Below are 16,569 nucleotides of genomic sequence, written 5' to 3'. Positions count from 1 at the left end.
TTAAAATGCAGGTAAAGTAAATGGATAACCTATAAGCTTGTCAATAGTTTTGGAAAGCTTATTTGTCATCACCCCTAAGTTCAGAAGCAGACCAGCTAAAGCTTTCTCATCACTGGATTGCATTTTGGAGCAAATAATGTCAGTTTGCTGGGTGAAGACTGAAACAGTTAACACTATACACAGTGTGATGATGAGAGGACTAAAACACCCCTAGATCCACTTCCAGATCGAAGTCTAGATCTAGATCGTTTGCAATCGTTTTAAAAACCTGCAGCATTCAATTGCAGTAGTTGGCTAAAAAATATTTCGATTTTGCAATGAATAGATCATATTTTCTTGGAGCTATCAAAGAAATACAGGGAAACAGAGAAAATAATTCATTAGATACATTTTATGAGATTGAGATTTTGCTTTATGTTTGTGGTATTTTGTAATCAGTGAAAAGAAGCAACTGGAAATTGTTTCTAATGGTGCTGACCCTGCCTTGATCTATGCTGGGGTGAAGTGACATAAAGATCTCTGTTCTTAAATGTCATTTAGAAGAAGGAGTTTTCAAATGTAGAATCAATTCCTGTGTCACTCTTTCATGGTAATTAAATGATACTGAAGGAATCAAATACAGATTATGTTGTTTGTCCTTGAGATGTGACAGCTCCTTCAACTTAAGGTAACTTTGTGGCTGCTTGAATGTGTATCTGAGGATATATTTGATTTAAATTACTTTAGAATCATAGGTCACAAAGAGCACTTCAATGCCTTCTTCACTCAGCTGTCTCAGCTAATTAATAGCAGACAAGATTCCTGCAAGGGGGGCTTATGCCTCACTTAAAAAGCAGGAAGCTGCTTTTTAAGCAGCTCTAATGTGAGTTACAAGCCCCAACTATAAGCAGACCCCAAAAATATTTGGATCAGTGTTACTTTCCCAGTGTTCCTGTCCAATCAATCTTTGCTGATATGATGAAAAAAATTATATATCATCAAAAAATTCTCTGAATCTTTTTCTTTTGAAATTTAGACCTCTTTTCCTAAAACTTAGAGTGGACAATGATCTTTCTATTAAGACATTACTGAATGCTTTGCTTTGAACATATCCTAATGTGTTTTCTAATTGTTTTGAATTCTGTTGGTTCTGGCTGGAGTTGTTTTCAAGTGTAAAAACTGTAGGAATGCAAGTGGAATGGGGACTATTCAGCAATGTACTAACCTTCTCATATTCCTTCAAGTCAAATATCAGTCATGGTCTTTGAGTACAAAATAATTGTGTGGTGTACCATTTACACTGGATTACATTTTTCTGCACTCAGTTATTATGCTTTTCTGATGGTTATACTTTATACAGAGCTTAAGTATACTTAGAACTAAGTAAGCACTTAAATTTTTCAGTGAGAGACCCAAGTATAAAGTCATGACTAGCTTATTTATACAATACTCATAGTCACGTTTTTAAATGAAAATCAATAGGTTAACGGTCACCTTCAGCATGAGACAAGCTGGCCTCTGGAGCTTCTTATATAATTTATATTCAAGGGTACTTTGTAGTCCTCGAAGAGCAAAGAAGCCTCCAGGTGCAGTTACACCGAGTCAGTGGAACACTTCCTTTGTTCTGGATGTCTTCCTCATCTCCTTGCATCTTAAATGCTTAATCTCCTTTTACCCCATCTCTACTGTCTGTTTTTTTCTTGGTATGTATTCCCAGTTCATCATTCTCCTAACATTTCCACATGCTCTCTACTCCTTTATCCAGGTCTTCTGAAGATAAGCAATGACTTGTTCCCTTTCATTTTTTCTTTCAGTGTCATTATTCTAATGATGGTGAATCTGGATATTATTCAGACATTGAAAAGTACATGATTTTATAGTGATGAATAGTTTTAAATATGAGAAAGAAGAAAGATAAATCTTGGAAGACTTTCATCTTTGACAAATACTATTTCAGGTAAGGAAGATGTTTCATGAACCAACCATAGCATGCTCCCAAGACAGCTTACTTGTGGAGGTGTCACAGCTGTGTGGAAAACAGAATTTCTGTCCTCTGGAAAATTTTACTGTTTGATGTTTGTTTTCAAACTAGCATATATCTCCCTGTTTGGCAGCCAAAGGCAAGACCAATCTTTTAATATATTTGTAGAGTTGATAGGGCATGGTGATGAGGGCAGGACATTACTTAATGCTCCCATGGAAAAGAAGTATTGGAACACAACAGTGCGCTGAACCTGAATATTCCAAACCCTTTCCTGAGGCTATAACTCTTAGTGTAGCAATGAAGCACTGCTTAATTTTGAACAGAATGTATAACTCTCTTTGTCCATGTGACAAGAGAGAAAGGCACAAAACATGATACTCCTGCAGCAATTAGTAGTCCCCGAGATGCAAGGGAGGTCCGAGATGCAAGGGAGGTCCAAGATGCTTCTACACCCAACAATTCCAGTAAAAATAGGAACCCTAATCTTTTACCAAGCTCTGCCCCATATTGCTTCTAGTTTACCTTGTATATCAGAACTAATGTTTCCTCCCCTACTCTGTTTGGGCACACCGAAAGTTCAGCCTTTTCTCTGGCATGTCAGCTCACATTAATAACCCAGAGCTTATTCAAGAGCTTGTCTACATACCTAACATTACTTTCCATGCACAGAAATATCAGAACTGGGACTGAGGACAGAAAAAGAAAATCTTACAGTACTGAAAGCTGTTAAATGCCTATATAAGTATCAAAGACCCAGGCGTATTACTAGGCATGTGAATGACTAGATAGCTTGTGTAAATTTAATTTTGTATTTGTGTGAAAATAATTGATTGGACATGCACATTTTCAGTTCATACAACACTGAGGGACCAATGCTAATCTCAAATGAATAATTTGCAGTGTGACAAATCTTTAATATCTTGTTGCTGTCATTACAAAAGCCAGTTGCAAGAGAATCATTCACTTATCCTCTGAGATTCCCTGTTCTCTGTTTATTTGAAAAACGTATGAGAAGTTATTTCTATGGATGTAATTCACCTATCTAACTTTATATAAAATGCAACTGATTGGAAAAATATACCTAATTGAAAGAAATAATTTAAAACCAAGTGTCTAGTTAATGAAGGTAATCCCTTCTCTCCTTCTGTATCTGTTTCTTTTCAAAGACAGCATCGAAAGAACCCACAACTTTTTCAGTTTGTATAAGTTTGATTATTTTTTTTCCACCTGAGTCACAAACTCATTCATCATGGAAATTTCAAGAAAACCTTAGAGCTCTCTAGGAGTTTTAGTATACCTAGAAACCAGTTCTCGAAAGACAATACTGAAACAGAGGAGTTCCAGAGCAGAACTTTACATGACACGTTGTAGAAGTACCATAGCCACGATGTAAAGACAAGTCATTTCTCAAGGACAAGGAGGAGGAGGAGTATATACTTACAAGTAATACTCAGAAAAAAAATGCAAGAGCAGTAAGAACAGTCAAGTAGAAAGATGAAACCTTCATTAAAATTGATATTCTAACAAAACGTGACTCAGCAGAACTAAGATGGAGAAAATATATTTTCCCTAACATAAGATAACAGCTGGTCTACCTGCCCCATTTTTTAATATACCTCCTGCCACTTCGGATGTCAACTACTTTGAAAGGCTGATGAAAATGACAGGGCTATTCTAAAATGACATGCTATTCTAAAAACCATAATGAGAATGATGGACAAGTGGAGGAAAAAAAGGTGAAATTACACATTACAAAAAGAGTTTCAAAAATAATAAATTTCATTGTCCAAGAAATTACACAGCCAAAAATTGTAACTTTGGTGAAAAAGAAGAATTAGATTTTTAAAGCAGGGATTATTATCAAATTTATGTTATCTGTCTTTTCAAAGCACTAGCTCATGTTCTGGAGTTGCTCTCCAAAAAAAAAAAAAATAAATAAAAGGGGTAAATTTACTTTTAAAAATTAAAAGCTGAGATTCACACATTCTATTTATTCCGGAAAATAGGAGTTGATGAAAAGCAGAGTTGGCAGAAGACATGGGCAAAAGTCCAATAAAAGAAGATGGAGATGCAAGAAAAATTTTATATCATTAATGCTAATGAATTCCAGCTTTGCCATTCTGGAGCTGGGTTGTTTGTTTGCTAGGGGGTTTTTTTTGTTGATTTGCTTTTTGTTGTTTTGTTGTTGTTGTTGTTGTTGTTTTGGTTGGTTGGTTGGTTGATTGGTTGCCTGGGTTATTGTGGGGTTTGTTTTGTTTGTTTTTGTGGGGTGAAGGTTAACTCAGGGGGCATAGGTAAAAAAAAGTTTTGAATCTTTTTTTCTCCTGTATTGAAGAGTGTTTCAAATGGAGCAGGTAAAAGATACAAAGGACATTGTAAAAATCAGTAATTGAAAGCAGACCAGAGTTTTACGTGGGTCTACAGAGCTAAGCTTTCTGAGATAGCTTGCTGCTGAAAAAACGTGGAAATTTTGATTCAGCTATAGAGCAAGAGTGAGAGTGAAGTTTAACAAGAGCAAGTGCTGGATTCTGCATCTCGGATGGGGCAGCCCTAGATGTATGTACAGGCTGGGGAATGAGTTGATGGAAAGCAGTTCCATGGAAAGGGACCTGGGGGTCCTGATCGATGGCAAGTTGAATGTGAGTCAGCAGTGCCCTGGCAGCCAGGAGGGCCAACCATGTCCTGGGGGGGATCAGGCAAAGTATCGCCAGCTGGTTGAGGGAGTGGATTGTCCTGCTCTGCCCTGCACTAGTGTGGTTTCACCTTGAACATTGTGTGCAGGTTTGGGCACCACAATATAAGGAGGGCAATGAAAATGGTGAAGAGCCCAGAGGGGAAGCCATATGAGGAGCAGCTGAGGTCATTGGTCTGTTCAGCCTGGAGAAGAGGAGACTGAGAGAAGACCTTACTACAGTCTACGACTTCCTTCTGAGGTGAAGAGGAGGGGCAGATACTGGTCTCTTCTATCTGGTGTTCAGTAACAGGACCAGAGTGAATGACCTGAAGTTTTATCAGGGGAGGTTTAGGTTGGGTATCAGAAAGAGATTCTTCATCCAGATAATCACTGGGCACTGGAACAGGGTCCCCAAGGAAGTGATCACAGCAATAAGTCTGACAGAGTTCCAGAAGCATTTGGACAATGCTCTCAGGCACATGGTGAGACTCTTGGGACTGTCCCGTACAAGGCTAGAAGTTGGACTTTGATGATCCTTGTGGGTCTTTTCCAAATAAGAGTATTCTGATTCTGGGATTCTGAGTGCTGTGCTGGGTCAACTGATAGTAGCAGAAAGAGTCCGTCCTTTAAGAGTTCATCAGAACTTTGTTTTTCAGACTTTCAAGAGCTGTTCATTTTAATTTGTTGTTCTGTCATTCTTTCTTCTGACATTGCATCTTCCTTGTAATATGAGCTAAGCTATTTCCTACCCAAAAGTAAAATAAAAAAAAAAAATAAATTACCAAGGTGTGATTTTATGTGCAATAAAGATGAAATCTTCAAATCAGGTAGTTCAATGACTGGTGTATATTCCCCAGAAATACCTAAAGGAATGTACTTTACTTCCTACTTTGTATGCTACATTCTGATCACTGGAGAGCAACTGAATACTGAATTAGTTTTGGTCAAAAAAAACACTTCATCTTTGACCTCCACACAAGCTAAAAAAATACTGTGCAAAATAGACTGGCACCAGAGGATAAGGATCTAGCTGAGAGGTAAAGGACAAGTTTATTCTATTTTCCTAACTTTCACACTATGGTACAAAAGTATGAAGCAGCAAATATCTTCATGGAGAGCTTACTAGAGTCCTTGGCGAGTCTTCAGTTAACTCTTTTACATTCTTCTCCTCCAGAAAGTAGCAGCAGATGTGTTCACCCCATGATGCTGTATAATTGGTCTGAAAAATACCATGAACAGAAAGCCTCCATACAAAATGTATTATTGATGTCCCACAACCGCACAACAGAAAAAGTAAATTGCCTAGGGATAAAAAATAAAATCCATGAAGAAACATAAGTGATTTAGAAGCCGAGCTGGGCCCAAGTTCTAAAACAGATGTTGGTAAGCTCAAATTATCAGAGGAACACGGGACTTTATATAGAAGGCAGTAAACTCAGTGGTGCCACAATTAAAAACTACCAGTACCTGAGCTAGTCAGGTTGGCTCATGTATCTGTGATTGGAAGACTGTCCTGAGAGTTATTGACCCAAATGCCTAATTCATTTCTGGAAATGGGGCTTGGCTCTTAGCTGGCTCAGACTCTTTGGAAATGTATTGGATATGACTCAAGCTTGCAAGGCCCAAGGAGTCTTTAACTATCATTGTCATCACAAGAAAGTGGAAGTATCAGAAGAAAATCAGCAAAACATGAGTGTGAGAGTCAACAGAATGAAAAGAAAGAGGTATGGGTTTTTTGGAGGGTTTTTTGGTTTTGGTCTTTTTCATGTAGCTACTTCTGTACAATGTTTAATTTTTAATAAAATATAAGATTAATTTCATCATATATTTATCTGCTATTGGACTTGATGATCTTAAAGGTCTTTTCCAAGCTAAATGTTTCTTTGATTTGATGACTCTATCTATAAGTATATAGTTATACATGGTGTTTATAAATGTCTACATACATTATATATATATACACATTATTGATACTGCTAAGTATGACATGACATATCAAATCAAGTGGTTAACCAGGCATAAATCTAATGCACCTGTGCCAAGAACCAATGCATATTATAATTAATGGACTGAAAAAATACCACATATACAGTAATGTCCCTTCAGAAAATTCCCAGTTACCCTAGATAATTAGTTGTTGAGTCTTCACCCTTTGCTGCATACTTTGTCAATTAAAAGAGTGTCTTAAAATACAACCATACTCTCAAAAGGTATTTGTTCTCATACAGTAACCATATATTGCTCAGCCTTGTCTTGTAGAGTTAACAAAGAGATCAGGTCAGAGAAATAAAGTTGCTGATACAGCACCAACTTTATGAGAAAAAATGTAAAAACAGAGAGTATGTTGTGATTGTCATGTTCTGAATACATAGGATTTTTCAGAACAAGAATACCTATAGTTTGCTCCATTTTATTAACCTATAGTAATCATATGTAAGGATCAGGTAAAAAAATTTCCATTTAATTTATGATGCATACCATATCCTGAAGCGACGTCATTTAATCTATTGGAAGCATCACTTCAGTTTAATAAGAGTTTTCTACGATGGCAAGGCAAAGAACCTTGCAAGAAAGTCAGCTCTCTTGTTCTGAAATTTATTACCAAGCTTTAGCAAAACACAAGTTCTGAGTGATACTCAGAACTATTTTTCTAATTGTTTTACCACCTACTCAACAAATTTTTGTTCTCAGATGCTCCATCCTACATAATCTCCATCTGAAGTTCTTTCATAATATTTGGTACAAAACATTTTTTTACTCATTACTGGGATACTTGTAGAGTAACCAAGTTACTTTTCTGGAACTTGAATTAAGTTTCTGATCCCTAAAGCTTCATTGGTTTTATGCATGAGGGACATAATCGTGTATTATTTGGAATGGTGACTTACTTCAGCACTGTCTGTTGTAATGACTTCTGGTTTGCTTTTACTGAAGTAGGCACATATCTTTTAATTCTTTCATTTCAGTTTGATATCATTGAGGCTAAAAATGTATTTGCCTGGGCTCATTTAAGGTGAGGAATCCCTTCAGTATTCCCATTATTACTTTTGTCACTTTCTTCTTACTAATCTGTCTTTCAAGGATCTCATATATTAATTTTCTTTTCAGTTAAAATGGCACAGGTCTGATAATGCCCTCATTACCCAAACTGTTATTCCTCCCTCTGGCCTCACAAACTGTATTAAATGATGTTTCTTTTGGGGGAGTCCAGGAATGACATTCTGAGCAATGCTTTAAATGATGGGTCTCAAATTGGATTTAATTTACATTTAATAACACACATATTGTATGGCAAATTAATTGTTACTGACTGTTGAACACCGGTTTTGAGAATTAATAGTTAAGGAATGAATAGTATGTTTATTATATAGTGGGTTACAGAACATCAATTATATTTCTTTCCAGTAATGAAGTGGTATTTGTTTGACATAAGTTAATTATTTAGTCAGGTTTAAAAGAATAATTATCTGATCTCTGTAAACAAGTTGTGTTAATTAAAACAAATAGATAGAAAGCTTCACACGAAAAAATCTAATGGATTTTTATTTTTTAACTAACTCTTTCTTTCTGAAAGTTTTTCTACCAGAAATTTTGAATTTCATCACTTCTGCAAGTGATTTCAAATTAAGTCATGTCAAGTTATATTTGTAGCTATAAATTTGTAAGCAATCAACTTTAAACAATTAGGTATCGTATTTTCAGATACAGTTCTTTGTAGGATGTAGGGGTTTTTTGGTTATCTTTGGACATATCTGAAATAAACCAACAAATAAGAAGGTTCATTTCTGTATGAATTTTTTAAAGTATACACTTCAGAGAAAATTTGGACTAAAGTGTCATTTTCTTTCTTGTAGTTCTGACAGGAAGAAGATGTCCAAAGTTTTATGTTATTTATATTCTTGAACTGGTACATGTGTATGATGTTAAATTGACTTTTCTGTTATTTTTCTGTTTTGATTGGGTAGCCAGACCACTTTTTCTTCTATAAATTACCATAATAAGACTATAAACAATTCAGGAGTCAAGTGACCACCCAACCAAAGTATAAAATATTGAAAAGGTCAAAAGAGTGCAGCACACTACCAAGATTCATTGAATATAAATTAGACATTAAACTCCTGATATCTCATTCCTTTGACTCAGTAGTAATGAGAATGGAAAATGGCAGAAAATTAATCCCTTCTCATTAAAAAGCTTGTAATGAGAATGTGGAACTTAGTAGTAATGTAACCTGTTCTCATTACAGTCATCAGGAAGGGATCTTTGTGGTCTTCTTCAGATGCCATGGCAGTGAACTTTTTCTCCCTAATAGAATAGTGCAGTGAATGTGGTTACATTGCATACTACTCCATTGCATAGGGTTTCCACACGGTAAAATTGTTCTAAAGTGACATAACCCTTTTCATTCATTGGCAATGGAATTTCTTCTGTATCTACACGTTATGTTAAAGTGAACATACATCTATGTCACATGTTTTTTCAGTGCTGCCTAAACCAGGTAGGTGCCCACACCCTGCAGAATTTCAGTGTAATTTGCAGACCGTTTCCTTAGAGCATTTATATGGCTTGAGTCAAGAGTGACAGAAAATTAATATGCCAATAATAATTATCCAACTAAAAATGTGTACACATTGATTAATGATTGCAGATTATCAATGAAATAAACACCAGAAATATGCTCACATACCTACACACACACACAAATTGCTGACAGAAAAGTACCCATGCATTTCTATTTCCCACAATAAATTCCTCTGTGCCCACAACATATAATTTATCACAGTGAATTTTACAGTCTTCCCGACTTTGAAGTTCATCCAGATTTTCACTAACAGTACTTAGATTGTGAAAATAGGAAAAGTAAAAAACCAAACAACGTACTACAGCTAAACAATATTTTATTTTGCTTTCCATGAAAAATTAGGTATAAAATAACTTATTTTGATGGAAGTATACAAGCTAATGTTCACTTTGGTTCTCAGTAACTGAACACAGCAGTCAAGGAAAAAAAGTACATTTATTTTTGATATTGAAAAATGTGTCAGAGAAGTTTGGTTGTGAAATATGAAATATTTTAACACTTAGTGTTAAAATACGTTACCAGAATGACCTGTTTCCCACGCTACGGAACTGATAAGGTGCATTTAGTAGGAAAGTTATGCCTGCACACTGGTTCTGCTTAGGGGTGCATCCTGGCAATGGCCCCACATCTCACATCTTTTACCCTGGGACCCACATGACAAGTGTAGTTATTTAACCAGTGAGGCTGCTCTAACGTGCATTTTACATCACCACATTGGGAATGAAACCACAGTGCTCCTCTGCAATCTAGTAAATCCCTGATGCCATGAGAAGGGTTTGTTATGAAATGGAGAAGGTCTTCTGTAGAAGAAGATCTTCTGTAGGAGAAGAAATTCCAAATATGCTCATCTACATACAGACACACTTGCAAATTCAAGTGTATTTTTCCAGGGCTATCAAAACCCACATGTCAACCAGAGACAGCCAAACTGAAGGTCTTTCCATATAAGCTCCAGCCTATTTTGCACAGTGGGAAATGATGGCATGCAACTCTATGGTTGCTTCAAATACCCTTGACATCTGCAGGTTGCAGAACTACCCACAGGCAGCCCAGGAAAAGCATCTGTAACAGCACAGCCTAGCAACCTGGCCTGTCTAAATTATGCTGGCAGCAGCTCTGGTTCTTGAAACACTCTACAACTGGGAAAGTAGAAAAGGGCTAATCTCACCTCTTCCACCTGATCTGACTGTACATGTGTGTGAAATTACTCCAACTATCAACAAAAGTGTATTTTCTTAATGTGGTTGGTGAGTATTTACAATTATACATATGCACACATAGACACACATTCTTACGCATCTTCTCCAGTGCTATCAGATGGATTTTTTTTCTCTGAAAGTTGTCATGAAAATTGCTGTGTTTTATTTGACATTTCTTGCAAAACTATTGCTAACTTCTACGAGCAATCTGTTCTTCCTAAGTTTTTAATGCTATTAATTTATTGAAATTTTGAGGCAATTTCTTTAGCAAAACATTTTAAGATAAGCCAGTTAGTTTCATGTCAGTATCTGTGAAAAAAATAACTTTGGCTTTTAAGCGTTACCTAGGATGAAAGAATTGTACTGCAGATGCAAAAGAAACCTGGTAGACTGCAGATTTCCATTCACACCAAAGGACTCTGAAAGGAATACTGTCTCAATGAAGCCAAATTCTCTCCAGTGACCTTGCGCAGCCTACAGGGACACACAGCTTAGAGCAGATCAATGTCACTAACAAATAATCAACCTGGTTGAATCAACAAATATACTGACACCTAAGACCAACACCATAGATACTTTAGTGACTATAAACTTCCGATGACTTTGCTGGAAAGACATCCTTATTTGCAGAAAATTTTTATGTCCATACCAAAAACTCACTAGCACAAAGATACCAGCTCTTTAACTGTCTACCAGTTTCTTATCCCACAAAAGCTTCACAGGTTCTGGTAAATGTTTGTGGAATACTTTCCTAAACACAAAATTTTATTTTTTCTCTGATTTCCTGAGAATTAGACTGCAGATTTCACAGCATCCTCTGTCATGGGCCCCTGTGGTTTTTCAGCTGGTCTCCAAATACTCTCTTTGCAATATGTATTTTGGAATCAATCATGCTTTTAAATTACTTTTATTCTGGCTTTCTTTATGTAGGGCATCTGAGAACCAAAATTTTCCACATCATTTAATATCAAAAGGTACCTGCCAGAAGTGACTGTTATCCAGATACGATCATCTGTGTAGATAAGGTCTTGTTTGGTGAGAGGGCAAAATAGCTCATTTCATTGTTTAATTTCCACTCCAGTAATCACAGGTCACAAATATTAGTACTCTTCGTTGCATCTTCTACCTTTGTAGTATCATATTCTGTGTTTGCTTCATGAGGCATCCAGTTTTCTCTTTTCTTCTGAATGACCCTATTCTTGAGAATTCAAGGTGTCAAAATTTGCATGGACAATTGGTGCCATTAACAGGCTACCTAGTCTTTGAATGTTTAGCATTACAGTTGTGCCCTTCACCCATTAACTCACTTGTGCAAAATTGATTAAACATACCCCTCTGGAGTCATGTGGCCAACCACTTCAAAAAATTATCTTGTTGTTTGAAAAGTACGGATCCATAATTCAATGCTCTTTGCAACCATAGTTGCTGACCCAACTGTGTGAAATATTGACAGTGGTAGGAGAACTGCATTGGTTTTGAGTGATTGTAAAAGCCTTAAAGTCTCCTTCCTGAATCCCAAGTGGAATAGGTGTTTGATGCTTATTTGACTACTTTAGAAGTACTTTTAAGTACATTTACAAATCCAAGATTAGTCATTAAAATTTAAAAAAAGTTCAGTATCAATATCACCATTGGGGGTGACTCAAAGAAGTAGTGATGAAAACATTCTTCCATCTACTTGTATTAGTGTTCCTTGGGAAGTGAAAAAAAAAAGTTAGTAGACTTAAAAATGTTTGTCACATGTACTTATCCTGACTTTGACCATGATATAATTCCATCCTTCTTCAGCAAGGCATACTTACCTAGGCAGACTGACTGACTTAAGCATGTGTTTAATGGTGGATGGAGACTTAAAAATATCTTTGCAAACACTAGCAGATTTAAGCTAGAAAGCATATTTTGTTTTCAAATTTAGTCCACAAATGAATAGAACATGCTCAAAGTGCTGACTCCAAAATGCATTACAATCCCTTTTGGATCTGCAGTAGAGCTTGGATGATGTCTGGATCTTTCACTACTACCACCACCAAAGAAAACCTTTAAAAGAGCTGGTAAACAAAAATTAAGTCCATAAATGTACCATATGGGTAAGTTACTCCATGTGTCTCCTCTGAAAAAAAAAATCTTAAGCAAATTAACATTACTGAATTGATCTTCAAGTCAAAGCTTTAAAGAGAATATGCTGAAAGTCTATTTTGGGGAGTGGTGTAAACATACATTTATACCACTGTATAATGACATAGAGTTTCTTGGAACTTTCTCTCATCCATTATCTCTTACAGATGCACATACACAAAAGCTGATATCATTATAAAAAAATTACTACGTCAGAAAACTGTCCTTCTTGAGAAAATCTTAGCTATTTTCTCTCTCCTGTGAAAAAAATGTTAAGAGTTAAGTGAACCTAATGTCCTAAGGTGAGCAATTTGACAAGAAAAGAATAGGAAGGAGTGGAGAAAAAGGCAAACTATGACTCTCCCAGTCCCCCACTTCTGATCATGCCTCTGATTGCTGACTAGAAACTATCCTCACAAAGGAGAATGGAAAGTTACTCTCCAATCTCAAAACCTGGGACCTTTGGTTGTGTAAATTGTTGTACTATATAGCTATATATTACACTAAGTATAATTTTATACCTTGTTACCATGAGATTGTTGTTGATTAAGCAAAACTAAGAATAATGTATGTATTAAATGAGGGTCCTTAGGCATTTGGCTAAAAACAGCATTAGTTTCTCTCAGGCTACTAATTCTTACTGTGAAAGAGGTCAGTACAATGACATTAGAAAAACAGTGATATTTCTCAGCCTCCTGTTTTGTCTACCCCATAAAAAGTCAAGGAAACTTGTACACCATTCTTTGACCATCATGAAAGCAGGACCTGTGAAATAAAGGTGGGTTGGAAAGAAAGACAAAAGTATTTGAAATGAAAAAAAAACAACAAACAAAAACAAAACCAACCAACCAAACAACCCCCCTCCCCCCCCCCCCCAAAAAAAAAACCCAGTTTGTGGACAATCTTATATTCATCTTCAGGGTCAAATTTTCCTAGCATACAAATAATCTCATGGCTTCACTTTAGATTCTACATGCTGACAAAGTATCTCCTTTTCTAGTCTGTATGGCTTGTGGTATCATAGTGTTTATTATCTACCTACTTTTGGATCAAATAAAAAAGGTCACTTGCATTAGTCAAAAGGTCTGCAATGTTCTCACGAGTCAAAAATGATCAAAATTATGCACTTGTTCTATATAAAACTACCTCCTAATAGGCAGAAACATACAGTGGAATCAGAATATCATTTAGGTATTCCTGCTTTGTATGCGATGGGCATTTATAATGCATTACTGTGCCAAAGGATTTGGAAATTCTTACTGTAATTCTTTGAATTACAATAAACTACACACTTTCATGAGTGTATGATGCAAAACCTATTTGGCCTGAATTTTTTAAAATGTGATACATAATTTTAATTCGGCTTTCAAGTAATACAGCTGTTCCAGCTACGCAAAGATCATGCTCTTGGAAACATTTTATTTGAAGCATATTGCTGCTCAGGTATCTTTCATGGATCCCTTTCAAATAGTCCATTGACTCCTCTCTAAGATATAGTCAATGAGACATCAGAATAAACCAGATGCAGACTGGTAATGTAGCTGGTCTGACAATGGAGTCTTCATATTTTTGGATTTCCAACTCTCTCCAAATTTTTCCAAATGACCTCAGCAAACACTAGATTCTCAAGCTTTTTCCCTGCTGTAAGATGTGGGTGTTAACTCTTTTTCTATTTACTGTTCTTAAACTGAGAAACAATTGATGTGCATTGCCTGGTGTGGGACAAGATGGGGGGTTATGGTCCCATCTGCTCTTCCACGTACACAAGAGTTGCCTGAAGGCCTGGACAACAGCCCAGAAGAGAATGCTAGCACACTCCCTATCACATCTCTAGCTGATGCTTGGTCTTTGTGTCTTTTATTTCCATTGACTGGTGGAAAGGCACATTATTAACCTTGCTTTGCTGCAAGGGCTGCGTTATACACGTCAACCCGAGTACTAATCTTTTCTCTGTATAAATAGAAAGAGTACGTCTATATTGCCTACACCCCTGGAAGCATTCTTTGAGCAGAATTTGGAAATTTAGATTAAAGGAAAAAGATGTCATATTAAAAAGCAAGCCTTCAGCTAACGGCCTTGTCCTATGGTATGGGACTTTCTGAGACACAAAGTTCAGTGAAAATAGAATACGGCACTACAACATTTGCAATTTCTTTAGGGAGTTACAGTGCACAATGTGAGTTGGTCATCCAAAGAGAGCTTTGCTACAGGAATTCTTTAATATTACTATTTTTATTGCTATTACTGTGAATCTGTAATGATTGCTTTGCTGCTGTATATTTGCCACTCTGACTTGCAGGTACAGAAATGACAAAATGCTTTAACAGATGAAAGGCTGTCCTTAGGGTATTTCCAGCTCAGTAAGAAGTGGCAACTACAAGACATCTCACAAGAAAGCCTATCTTTTAGTAATTTATTGTGCACAGCCTGATTCTTTTGAGCAGGATCTTTGGGGCACCCTCCTTTGTCCATTCTGAGTATATCTCTTTCCTTGTCATTCTTCTTTTGTCTTTTTTTTTCCCTTCCCCTACTTTTTTCTTTAAACAAGAGTAGCTGTAGGCTGCTCTTCTAGTTTCACTAGGGCTTTAGACCTCAGTATTGGGTTGGGTCTGTGAACTCTCCTGTTATGTTAAAAAAGCATGAGACAAACCCTAGTTCCCTTGTGGCTCATAAGAATTTTACCTTTGACTTCAACAGGACATGATCACAGAGAGACAATTTGTGCAAAGATCCAGGAAAAGAGGGCTTTTTTTTCCTCCCCATTTAACTCTTTGGTGGTTGTCATATTTGGTCCTTGGATATATAACTTCTTTGAAATAAAAAAATTGTATTGCTCTACAGTGTAGACTCTCTCACATGTGTTTATCAGTCCACTCTGATGAAGGGGGTGAAGATCATTAACTATACTTAACAGACATTAAAACTAAATGACAGAGACATTTAATTGAGGTCATCATAGTGACTGTTAACAGGAAAAGGAGCTAAGCTCAGGCTTTCTTATTTCAAGACCAGCAGCTTACCCTAATGAGCCAGAGTAGTAGCCTGAGAGTATTTACTGAGGTTTTTTTTCATTGTGCTACTTTACTTGCGGAAAAAATAATTGGTAGCTTATGCTCTGAAAAAAGGAGTCAAACTCCTACTTCTCTGTCCAATTTTCATGAAACATAGTGATGTTTTGGGGATAAGATCTCATATTACAACAATCAAGGACTAAACCTAACTAATTCCACTCAAGTATTGGGTCCACAGTTGAACTTGACAGGTAATAACTAGCAATAATTTATCAGATGTAATTAATGCAGAAATGGATTTAATAACAACCAGTATTAAGTTTCTGCATGTCTCAGAAGTGGGTCAATGGCTCAATTAAACTGAGGTGCCTAAACACCACAGCAATGAAATGCTGTTGTGGTACATCCTGTGTCTAGTAGAAACTCATAACTTTGAAAATTGGGGGATTGCTCTGTAGGAAACCCCCAAAATCTGTGGATTCATCAACATCAGAAGTGTTGTAGGTGCTAGACCTGACTATGCACTAGCTAAAGCCAGTACTGGAAGTTAATAGTAATTTCAACAACATGGTTCTGCAACCACACTCGTAAACACTAGAAGGAGGTAGGCATTGCATCTTTCTCAGACCAGTGAGCAATATGTCTCTGCTCAGACGTGCCTTATACCATGTCAGCTCTGCACTTATCTCTCCCCTATCTTACCCTATGTGCTGAAAGAAATATGAGTTGAGGATAGTGTAAGTTTTGGTTTTCCAGTCCAATGTTGCAGAGCAAAAGAGGAGGATCTCATAGTTTAAGTATGCAGAAGGATTTGAGGGAATTCTGTGTCTTTTGCAATTTCTGTGCTGCTCCAGAAGTGGGGGGGGGGAGGAGGGGAAGGAGGAACAAACAAAACCACAAAAAACCCGAAAAGGTAAGCGTGTTAGTTCTGGTTTATTTTTATATTGAGTTTATATCCCATGAATGACACCAGCATGTTTTTCATTGGTTTCTGTGAATTTTGTGGTAGAGAACAGTTCATGCAT

Source organism: Pipra filicauda, unplaced genomic scaffold, assembly GCF_003945595.2.
Source record: "Pipra filicauda isolate LSUMZ 115617 unplaced genomic scaffold, ASM394559v2 scaffold230_size2164044_pilon, whole genome shotgun sequence".
NCBI classification, from domain to species: Eukaryota; Metazoa; Chordata; class Aves; order Passeriformes; family Pipridae; genus Pipra; species Pipra filicauda.
Note: the sequence above shows the minus strand (reverse complement) of the source record.